The sequence below is a fragment of the Anoplopoma fimbria genome, chromosome 6 (genome assembly GCF_027596085.1).
Source record: "Anoplopoma fimbria isolate UVic2021 breed Golden Eagle Sablefish chromosome 6, Afim_UVic_2022, whole genome shotgun sequence".
NCBI lineage: Eukaryota > Metazoa > Chordata > Actinopteri > Perciformes > Anoplopomatidae > Anoplopoma > Anoplopoma fimbria.
In genome coordinates, this window is record NC_072454.1 from 13,542,098 (window position 1) to 13,553,231 (window position 11,134).

Sequence of the window (11,134 nt, forward strand, 5' to 3'; positions counted from 1 at the left end):
ACTCCGCTTGAAGGATATAACAGCGTCCACCCAGGCGATATTACATTATTGGAATTTTCAATTGCTGTTGGTAGTTGGTGGGAAGCACTGCTTTGGATGCCAATCCAAAATGTCCCAGTTAATAAGATGTGACTGACAAGGCCTTGGCATACCGCGCACATCATTCCTATTCTCATCAAACTGCTTTAGTGGCCACCGGGGCCCAATTTTATGGCTAATGTCATCCTGCAGGCAACCACTCCCATCAACTCATGGAATGAATAGGTTCACCCAGATTGGCAATGCGTTTATTGTTATTTCCCTCGACCTGCAGCGACTCAATGGATGTAAAACACGTCAGACCTACGCACCTAACGCTGAAAGCCTCTGAAGAGTTATTTTTACAAATGGTATGTATTTTGAATAACATTCATTATTTATAATTACAAAGTACAAACTGAGGGTGTAAAAATCCAAACTCAACTTGGTCCTATCCGGTCGGTTCCCAGCACTCCCAGTAACAAGCTACTTAGAAATGAGATTTTCAGGGTTTTTAAAATTTAATCAACTTTCATTCAAGCAGCCACTATCATTGTCAGCGTTTTGGCCAAGCAAGTGTTAAACGGTGAAATAGCTGTGTCATTAGCGTTATCTTTTGTGCGCTGTGCTCGGCCCTGCCACAATCTGACCCCTCTCTCTGCCTCAGTGCCGCAGCAGCTTTCATCAGTCATAGAGCTGTTCTCCTCAGCCTATCATCAGCTGTCATTAGTGCTCTGAGAGGCCCCTGCTCTTACTCACACACACATACATACACTAAGGTGACACAGCACAGGCTTTTCTTCAAGGTTACCACATGGGAGTCCTTGATATTATTTCAACCAGAATTTTCAGAGAATGAGAGACATTTCATCCTTCACCCATGTACTTTTTGGAAAGATATATTCTGATTATAATTTGTGACACCTGCCTTATGTTTTTCTTTTGTTTTTGACCTTGACTTACCCAAGACTTTTTACCCAATACACACCCTTATTGATTGCTATTTGTCATTGACCATGACCGGTCATAACGCACAAACACATATATACATGCACATACTGATACGGTATCTTCTTCAAAGGCATTGCTTGTTGACAGCAAGCCAATAAAGCGATCATTTTCTGGGGGGACGGGATGAATAATTGCAAACCTCCTGTCTCTGTCTCACTGAATACACACATCCATCTCACTTGTAGTTATTTTGACAAAGACATGACCCAGTTTTTACCCTTAAGGCCTTTATCACAACAGGCTTTTTATGGTAAATGCATACTTTTCCTTTAAGTATTTTTTATCCTTGGATGAATTGCATTTAGAGAAACAGATGATGAGGAAAGATTATTTTATTTGTCTTGAAGAATTTCACTGCTTTCTGCTAGAAACTGATTCAGCTTGCTTCTGGTGCGCCGTCTCCGGCTAATCTGACTGACTCTCAGAGCGCCTGTTGATGTGAAAATGTGTTTGTGTTTGCTTTGGTGTGGGGAAACCTGTAAAAGTCTATTATTAGCCTTTGAAAAATTAAATCAGGCAGCCGCCGAGCTGCTGGCTGTGAACTGAGTGACTGTATCATGTTAGCGCTTGGCAAACATACATAAACACACTCACACATCATCAGTTACAAACCTGTGTGTTTCAAGTGTAACCATGAGGTTAATCACAGGCATGTACAAATGCATGTGTGTTTATGCTGCAGGTACATACATGTATGTGTGTAAACTCCTGTCTATATCTGTCTACGTGTGGATGAGCCCGTACAGCACAGTTTGGACGTTGTGTGATGAGTTTGGCATAGGAAGCTGTTGATTTGTTGATTCGACCCTCTACATCAACAGAGCTGCCAGCAGTAGATCTACAGTCGGTGAAAAGGCAGCTAGAGAGGAGAAGAGAAGGTGAGGGGCGTTGAGGCTGGACTGGTTCTTAACTGATCATATTCTCCTGCAGACCTGGACCTGAGGACACATGCACACATTGGCCGCAATTAGGATACATGCACAAACTGTCATCTAGGGAAGTAACCATATTGGAAATTTAGTAGTTGATGCCAGTACCAGTGGAAAGTCCACGATTCTCGGTAACCGAAACCCAGTAGGTCAAAAAGGCCATTATTACCTCTATAGTATCTATTTTATATTGCTGTGAAGTCATCACCTTCAAAAAAATAATTTATTTATTTTCTCGTAGGGGTGGGCGGTATACCAGTTTCATCACCATCACTGGTGTCATTTATGACAAGACATGAAATGTGCAATACCATCTTAACCTTGATAAACACACACACTTGGCTGGGTTTAGCACACACACAAGGATGAGGGAGATACAACACCTAATAAACTACGTCACTCTCACACAGTTTATACTGGCTATGGTGACGTACAGGGTACCGACGCTCTGTTGCGTCACAGATCCTCTGGCTTTTTAATTTCGACGCCCATTTTAACAAGTTAGAGCAGCCACACTGTCCGAATGAGCAGCATGAAAAAAAACGGCGGCTAACACAACATAGATTTTTGGTTCACAATGTAGCATCATCGGGGGAAAATAGGTTATGTACCCTTGTCAATAGTGAGTTTACTGAGTCTTTTGGAATTGAACGCGTCTCCCCGGTACCCGTGGTACTGTAGAAAGACGAGTACCATCATGTTTTCAGAATTTTGGCATCAACTTGGTACCACATTCGAGAAGCACAGGGTAACGACTTAATGGTTTGTTTTCCATGATCAATAAGCAGCATCCTCACATTTTAAGATGTAACCAGCAAATATTGGGCAAAGGGCATTCAATCAATTATTAAACTGTCGTCAGTTCAATTTAATTTAAATTTTTCAACACTGCAAAGGCTCAAGTTCAGGATTCATCGAAAGGATCATCATCCATTATCTTCTTTTCCTTTATAAATATTTAAGACACATTCCAGATGTATTTCTTTTTACATGTAGAAAGAGATGCCAGTACTTCATATCTTGCACCACTGTGCCGTTTAGTACACTGTGTAATCTTATTTGATTATCTCTGTAAAGTGTGATTCACCAAAAGGCTTATAGAGGACAAAAACACATGATGAAGCTTCTCATAGCAGTGAAATTTCTAAAGATCAGGTCACAGCATCTGAATATTTGGGCGATGAGTGTTGGCGTGGAATCAAAACCTGACGCCGTGCCTTCCAGGCAAGGGTTGGTCGCCTGGGTAGAGCCAATGACACATTCACCAAGGACAGCTCATCAAAGGCTCAGGGGGATGAGTAAGCAGGGGCTTACTGGTCAATGCCCGGAGGTCAGAGTGAGGAATGAATGGTGGATGGACGGCTAGTTTATGAATGTCGCTTAGGAAGAGAGTATGCTTCCAGGAAAAGGGTTTAGGCAACAATACAAGACAAGAAGGGATGAGGTGTCACGCTGGTAGTGTTGGTTCAGTCCCCTTTTACCAGCAGCACACATTCATAACACAGGATTCTCCCTTTTGTTTCTGCCAGACACGATGCAGCTACCATGTAGACGTCTACTCTGTAACCGCTGAGCTAACTGCTAGTGTCTAGTCTAGGTAACGTATCGCCATGTGTGTCTGCAGATGTGTGTATGTTTGTGTGTGTGCTGTCGACCAGTGACGCCTCTGTCTTTATAAGCTGGTGCTGACAGGCAGAGACAGAGGTTGTGAAGAGTGTGATGAAGGAGCTCTGGGAGCTCTTTCAGATAGCTGAAGGTCAAAACTACCAAGGGTTTCATCATCACTTACTGGTCTATCGACGGCACTGACCAGGAGATGACTGTGTTCTGTCCTCTGATGTAACTCTGTATTATACACTCAGGCGTACAAATTTATATCTCAAAATTATTATTCATATTATTACAATTTATTTTAGATTATTATTAAATATACAGATTATCTAATACGCAAATCCCATGACCAAATCAACAATAAAACACAAAAAATAACACCCCTGCACTTAACTACAGTAGGGGGACCAGCACAAAAATTGTTCACAAATCATGATTATCATTACAGGCAAGCTCAACTAGTTGTGTCTTAATGCTTAATGCTTCCAAGTACAGCCTTGCTTTTGCGTCTTCAGACTCCTAGTGGCTGAGAGTCCTTCACTGCGAAGTACTTGCAAGCATTCAGGCAACATACATGAAAGTGTGTGAGCTACTGAAGATTGGAATGCTAACTCATTGCTCTTAATCTGGATTTGTACATTTTTCGGGACTTTTTCTTTGTCAAAGGATCAGTTTAAAGTATTGCTGAGGAGGACCTCTTTACAGTTCTAATGAAGGGGGGAGCAGAAGGTAGCTACATACATATACATTATGCAAGAAGAAGGATTATATAGTCTTTTGATAAGATCCCTTGATCATGTTTATCCCATGATCCCTTGGGCTCATAACACCCTTAAAGACCTTTAGAAAACCACAAAGATGCATGGTGGTCCATCTGAAAGCAAGGCTGACAAATTGACATAAACCAACACATGACATAAAATATGTAGCGTCTACATACTAATGCATGTGCGCCTTATGGCACTCTCACTAACACACCACTTGGATTCCACTTAGTGGACATTTTCCCATTATTTACGTAGGAAGTTGTTTGCCCTTTGAGCTCTCTGTCATATTTTCTATTTCTCTACATGATGAATTAACCTGCTCCTGTTCTGCTAAACCCCTGCAGCCATGGCATAAGGTAGTACAGCTATGGGACGTGCTTGGCTAACGTAAAGAACATTGTGTGGTGCAGTGTAATTAAAAAGGAGTCTAATGATCCACTATGCGGTTTGGATATCTGCACCGACTCCCTCTCAGAGACTTTGATCCTTCTTAGTCTGTCTAAACAAATATTTCATCCCTCTGAAGGGTGGGGGGCAGACACTGCAAGTGGGGGAGATAAATCTTTACCATGCAGCATAATGAAATATGTATTAAAGGGGAGGAAGAGGAGATACGGTTATCAGGAAAAGACGCATACATATATAGTACCTGGCCTATAGGGCTTCGTCTTTTCATTGCATTTGAGCTACAAAATCCTTGCTGATCATTAAGCTTCATCCCGACCCACCTGAAGACACAATACTATGATATAATACCAGAAAAATCTGGAGTATGGTGTTGGTTAAAACGCTGCATGGAGATTTAAGTGTCCCGTGACTTATTATGTGAGATTGCAACATGTTGAAGTACCTCCGATGTAACTTTTCTTCATCCAAACACGCAGTCCAAACTCACTCTGTCACTATGTGCAGACCTCAGTGCTTTTCCATGTCATTTAAGTCATTCAAGAAATCCACAGAGCAATGACTTCATCAGTATATGATTGATTTAAGTGCTTTCAGATGCAGTTGCCTTCACTGTATCTACACATGATAAGTGTGGACATGCTGAGTGTCTGTTCCACTATATTAGTTTCACCTTGTGGGTTTGTACCACACAAGGTGTTTGTAAAAAATCTGATTTTGACACCATTTCTCAATGTAATGTATATAAATAAACGTTTTTGGGCGATTAAGGTGGCACTCGCGTGTCATCACCGAAACGTGCTTTGACATAAGAAACCACAAACTTAGAAGTCAGGGTGTACTATCTCAGCCCTCTCCCAGTTTGTGTATGTTTTATGTTCTTCCTCTCAGTCCTTTATGCCCAATTTTGGTTATATTCATGCTGCATCCTTTACAAAGTTGCGAGACCTTCCCATGTTTGAAATACAAGCTCTAGAGCTCACATAGTTTCAGTGTGGCCTCATGGAGGCTGACTGATGTGTGGTGAAAGTATGTTCCTGTGTCGTCTCCGTCTGTCCTAAAGGTCTCCAGAAAACTCTGCTCTGTGTCTGTCATCCCTTAAACTCTAATCTCTTAAACAGAGACACAGATAAACAGATTGAAGTTGAGATTTTAGATGAATCAAAAAGAGAGTGATTTAGAGAGAATAAAATGACTTAAGATCGGGACAAAGGCAACCAGAGTGTAAAATGATGCTTGATTAATAGAGAATTGGCCCGCTGAACCGACTGACCCTGTGCTTGTCTTGGCCAGCGATCTGTATGCAGAACATGAGAAAACCACTCATGGCAGATAGTAAGCAGCATTCATTTCCTTCATTCAGTACATGTTCGAGTGGATCACAAATTTTCCAAAAATCATGTAAGCTGAGCAGAGAACAAAAAAAGCAGCATAAATCATTTACATCTGGCTCGGTCCTACTAGACAGCCACAGTAGCTCTGTGGTGCAATACAAAGCTCTGTTTTTTCCTTTGCCCTCTGCTGTTTGTATCTGTTTACTCATCTGCATACTCCCTGTCCTTCTATCTATGCCTACAAATGATACATTTTATAATCGGTTAATCTGTTATGTTTTTAATAATTTAAAAATGCCAGGAAACAATGACAAAATGCGCCAGACAATTTCCAAGGGCTCAAGTTGACATCTTTGAACTTTTTATTGTGTCCAACCAACTATTCAAAAAATACTAAACTCTTAATGACAAAGGTATGATGAAAACACAGCAACTTTTGGGCGTTTTTGCTGGATGAATCCGTTAAAGAGGTCATATCTGGCTCATTTTCAGGTTCATACGTACTTGTATTTTGGGTTTCTACTAAAATATGTTTAAATGCTTTAAAGTTACTGGGAGATACTTTTGACTGGTTATTGAAACAGTCTCACTTTAATACTGATGTGCCCATCTGACTTACATAAGTAAACAAGACCATCAGCAAGATGATTGACTTCTATATTGTTATTCTTAATGCTCACTGTAATGTCATTGGCTGCACCGGGTCACATTCTACGCAAAATCAGATGATATCATGGTTCATCAGAAACTCCTTCAGCTCAGACTCCACACAGGCTGGTGGCTGGCTGTTTTCTATGAGCAGAGCACAAATTATAGTTGGCAGTATTGCAGGCGATTGAGTTCATTTAATTGTTCCCTTATTATCAGATACATTATGCAGCCCTACTGCTGAAGTAAAATTTGAGGTTTTCTAAAGAGACTGGTTCTGAGAAACACTTTTCTGACCATTTTTGTCCACATTCACTGCCAAAATCAACACAAAAGTATAGTTCCTCGTAATAGCTTTAATGTTCAAAAAACACATTATTTTTCTCATACTGTATGTCTACCTGTATTCATCCTCTTTCTGATAGACTCTGTTTTACCACCTTCTCTTTAGGGCCGTCTCTGATTGGCTTGTGAGAAAATGTTGGCACACCTTTGCAAATGTAAATCACTAGCTGTGGTAGGAGACTCAGAATGGGGGGTAGTGTATTCTAATGAACCTCCAAGTGTCATAGAATAGAGGAGCTAACTCTGAGTGGCTTGTTGGTTCACAAGTGTTCACAAGTCAACAAAAGATCCAACTGGGTCGTCTTATTTCATAGTTTGTGGGTTGGAAGGCAGAAACCCAAATTGTGTACAAGCACTGAAAAAGAGAGTTTTTTTATGATATGTCCCGTTTAAACAATTTACGACCGACTAATGCTTTGACATTATGATTCAGTAGCACTGTACATCACCTGAAGGAGCAGATGTGTGTTAAGCAGGAGTCTGACAGAAGCATGGCATGATCTGTACACCTGACATCTGTTTTTACAGCTAAGATTCTCTTACCTCTACTTCAAGTGCTGCTTACATCGAATCTCTTAGATGTCTCTTCGGTCGGACAGTTCATATTTTGATTTCACAGGGTACTCACCACACAACTCTTACATCCCAAACTTCTTACTAAATATTCTCTATTGAAACATGCTTTCTCTTCTTGCCCAAGTGATCCTCTATGCCAAACATGTGCTGCTCTTTTAAAAAGTTGGATCATTAATGTCCATAAACACTTCAAACGCTAAAGAACGAACAGCTCTGAAGCTGGCTCGTTGGAGTTGCATTTGGTGGGGTTATTGTTTTAGGCAGTAGGGGAAAGAACAGACCGTTTTTTGGAAAGGAATCAGATGATTAAGCTTATGCAGTCTGTATTCACACAAAGACCAGTGTGGGACATTTAGGGACTTTGTTATTGCAGATTTGTTAGAATATTTATTGCTGAAGGCTTTATTACAAAAATGATAGCAAGAGTTTTTAGGTCTTACTGATATATTGTAAAATTCAATTCTTCATTTACATAATAAGTCCAAACACATTTTTGAGGTTTCCTGCATCATCACAAGAGATATGTGGCTGTGCTTACACCCTTTTTTGTCAACCTGAAAGACACAAGTTCTGTAATCGCATAATTTCAGTGACTTTCTGTGTCAAAAAAGCACATTATTTTTCAAGTGATAAAACAAGGTCCTAAGTCTTATAGTTACTTGTACTGTCATCCCGGAACTATTATAAGCAAAGCCTGGAAGCGGAGACGTGGTGAGATGCAGAATATGGACTGATAATGAAACAATGAGAAAAGTTATTGTCTGAGGGTGAGTAAAGCTCAAAATACAGCTTATCGTCGGGGTAAGGAGAAAATAAAAAGATGAGAGAGGTGAGAGGTCAGTTGGCCCGAGGCTAACAAAATGCAGAGCAGAAGATACAGCAGATTTAATTAGAGCTTTAAGACTGCTTAAGTTATACCCAATAAGGCAGATTAAATGAGAACACTTCCCTAAGCAAATTGTTTTTCTCTCATAATGGTGTCAAGCGCTGAAACAAATAGTGGATCTATCAATTATCGACAGCAAAACTAATTTCAATGACCCAACTGCAAAGTTTCCAGCAACTCAACATTGTATATCCAGCCACAAATACGATATACAGCCAACCTTCCTTGTTTTTTTATTTGTATTTATTTATTTGCATGTTTAAAGTCTGTTCTCTTCTGGCTCATCCTCATTCTTCCTAGTTTGGTTGACCAGATCAAGAAAAATTTGCCAATTTGTTCCAACAGATTTACTTCTATACAGCTCAGGAAAACCCTAAACTGTGAATCCTTGTGTCTTAAAAACCCATTGTTTTAAATTCTATAGGGCTGAAGGAAGAGAAAGAGGACACTTGCCACCCAAACACAGCCTCCCTGAGCCACACTGATTGTCCTGATCTATTTAAAATGACACTGACCAGCAGGAGACGGGAGATTATGTCTAATTAGTGGCCACTGTCCAACCTCACAAAACCGTCTTGTCTTTTGGGGGGTCTGATGGGGTCAGAGCTCCCGACCTTACTGCCAAAACATGGAGGCTGCTGAGCCCCCAGACACACAGGAGGGCATTGACTCTACGCACAGTTTCATCAGCTTGCATGCCCACACACACCAACACACCAAAACACCAACACACCCTCGCTTCCCTCTGACCCTGCGCTCATCCCTGCATGACCTTGACCTCTGCCGTTGTGCGTGTGACAAAAAGAGAGAGAGAGAGAGGTCAACAGGTCTCCAGGGAAACCGATTTATTTATTGGCTGATGCTTGTGTTTCCAAATGGGTGTAAATCTGCTGGCTAGCTAAGTGTGTGTTTGAGCATGTGTATGTGTGTTTGAAGAGTATGAACTTTTGTTTCCATTTATGTGTTTGTGCCAATATTTGTCTTGTCTGTTCCTTTGCATTCTGGCAATGTCTCTGTACAAATACATGTGGATGCGTGTTTGGCTGCACCTATGACTATATCCTCTTTGATGTTCGTGTGTGTGAGGGCGTTGATGCATGTGTGTGTGTGTGTGTGTGTGTGTGTGTGTGTGTGTGTGTGTGTGTGTGTGTGTGTGTGTGTGTGTGTGTGTGTGTGTGTGTGCGGGCTTTCCGGGCAGCTGTAAATCTCCAGACTGACATGTTGCTTCAGTAGGGAAACAGCAGGTTTGGGACACACTGATGGCCTTCACAGATGGCTTCAGGACCCTGCCCATGGGAGACCTTCTACTCTACCTATTAATTTATTCATTTTCCACTGCAGAGGAGACACTGAGGCAATTGTGATTGTTTCCAAGAGCCAAAAGACCCTTGAGAGCAACTTGGGTGTTTTCTTATCTCCCCCTCCCTCATTCTTTCCTTCCAGCCTCTTCTGTCCCCCTGCCCTCTTTTCTCCTTCTTGGTGTGCGTTCTGTTCATCTAACCTTATCACCCTAGTGCAACAGGCCAGCTGACAGGCTTTGAATGTCATTGTGACGGCGTCATTGTGTCACTGAGTCGGTGTGAGACACTGATCAGTACCAAAAAGAGGAAAGGATACAATTTGACTGTCACTTATAACTCCTTTCACACTTCACTTGTGTCTCTGATGGATGGATAGGGTAGAATAGTGTTGCTGCAGCCAAGAGGTATAAGAGAGGGATTGCAAATCCTGTCCTCCAACCAACTTGAGAGGTGGTTAAAAATCTAATTACTCAGAGTTGGCTTAAGTATTCTCATTCTCAAAATGTCCACATGGGATAACCAGGTTCCTCTGTCAAGTTCCATTGGAGCATCCTTGTTGATGGCGGTGCTTTCAATGTCAGGGGCTGGAAAACAGAGGAGCAAGGAAGGGAGGTGGAGGAAGCATAATTAGCATAATTGGGAAGCACTCACTCACTCACTCACTCACTCACTCACTCACTCACTCACTCACTCACTCACTCACTCCTCAGTATAACCTAACAAGATGTAATTAATATGAGCGTGTTACAGAAGGCAGCAAATTATTGCTCTGAAAAGCAGTGATTTAATTCTCCACATGCATCTTTAAACGGTCAAAGCTCCGGTTGCAAACTGACATTACTTTATTATAATTAATACTCATCAAGAAATTAGTTAGAGATTTCTCAGATAGCTGAAACTGTCTTTTTTTTTTAGCTCGGGCAAGAATGCAAATGAGAGCAATGTTATGGAAAGCGGCCTTCTCGCTGAATGTACCAAATGCAGAAAGTTATTCTGACTTTATTATAGGGAGAAAATGTTTCCTTGGCATGCTCGAGGCATTTTTAAGGGGAGTCTACACGGCACACTTACACACATCGGCAAACACACACACACACACACACACACACACACACAACGAAAACGCAACATCTTTAATGCATTTTAGTAAGCAAGGCAGGCCAAGGCTGTGTGCCAGTACAGTCCTCCTGTCTGTCCATGTCTGGCTGTTTCCACCCTCTCACTCTCTTCTTCCAAATGAATGTACAACGTGCTCCGTCCACTCTTCCTGTAGGCAGGTGGTCCGGTGGTTCAGACCAGGATG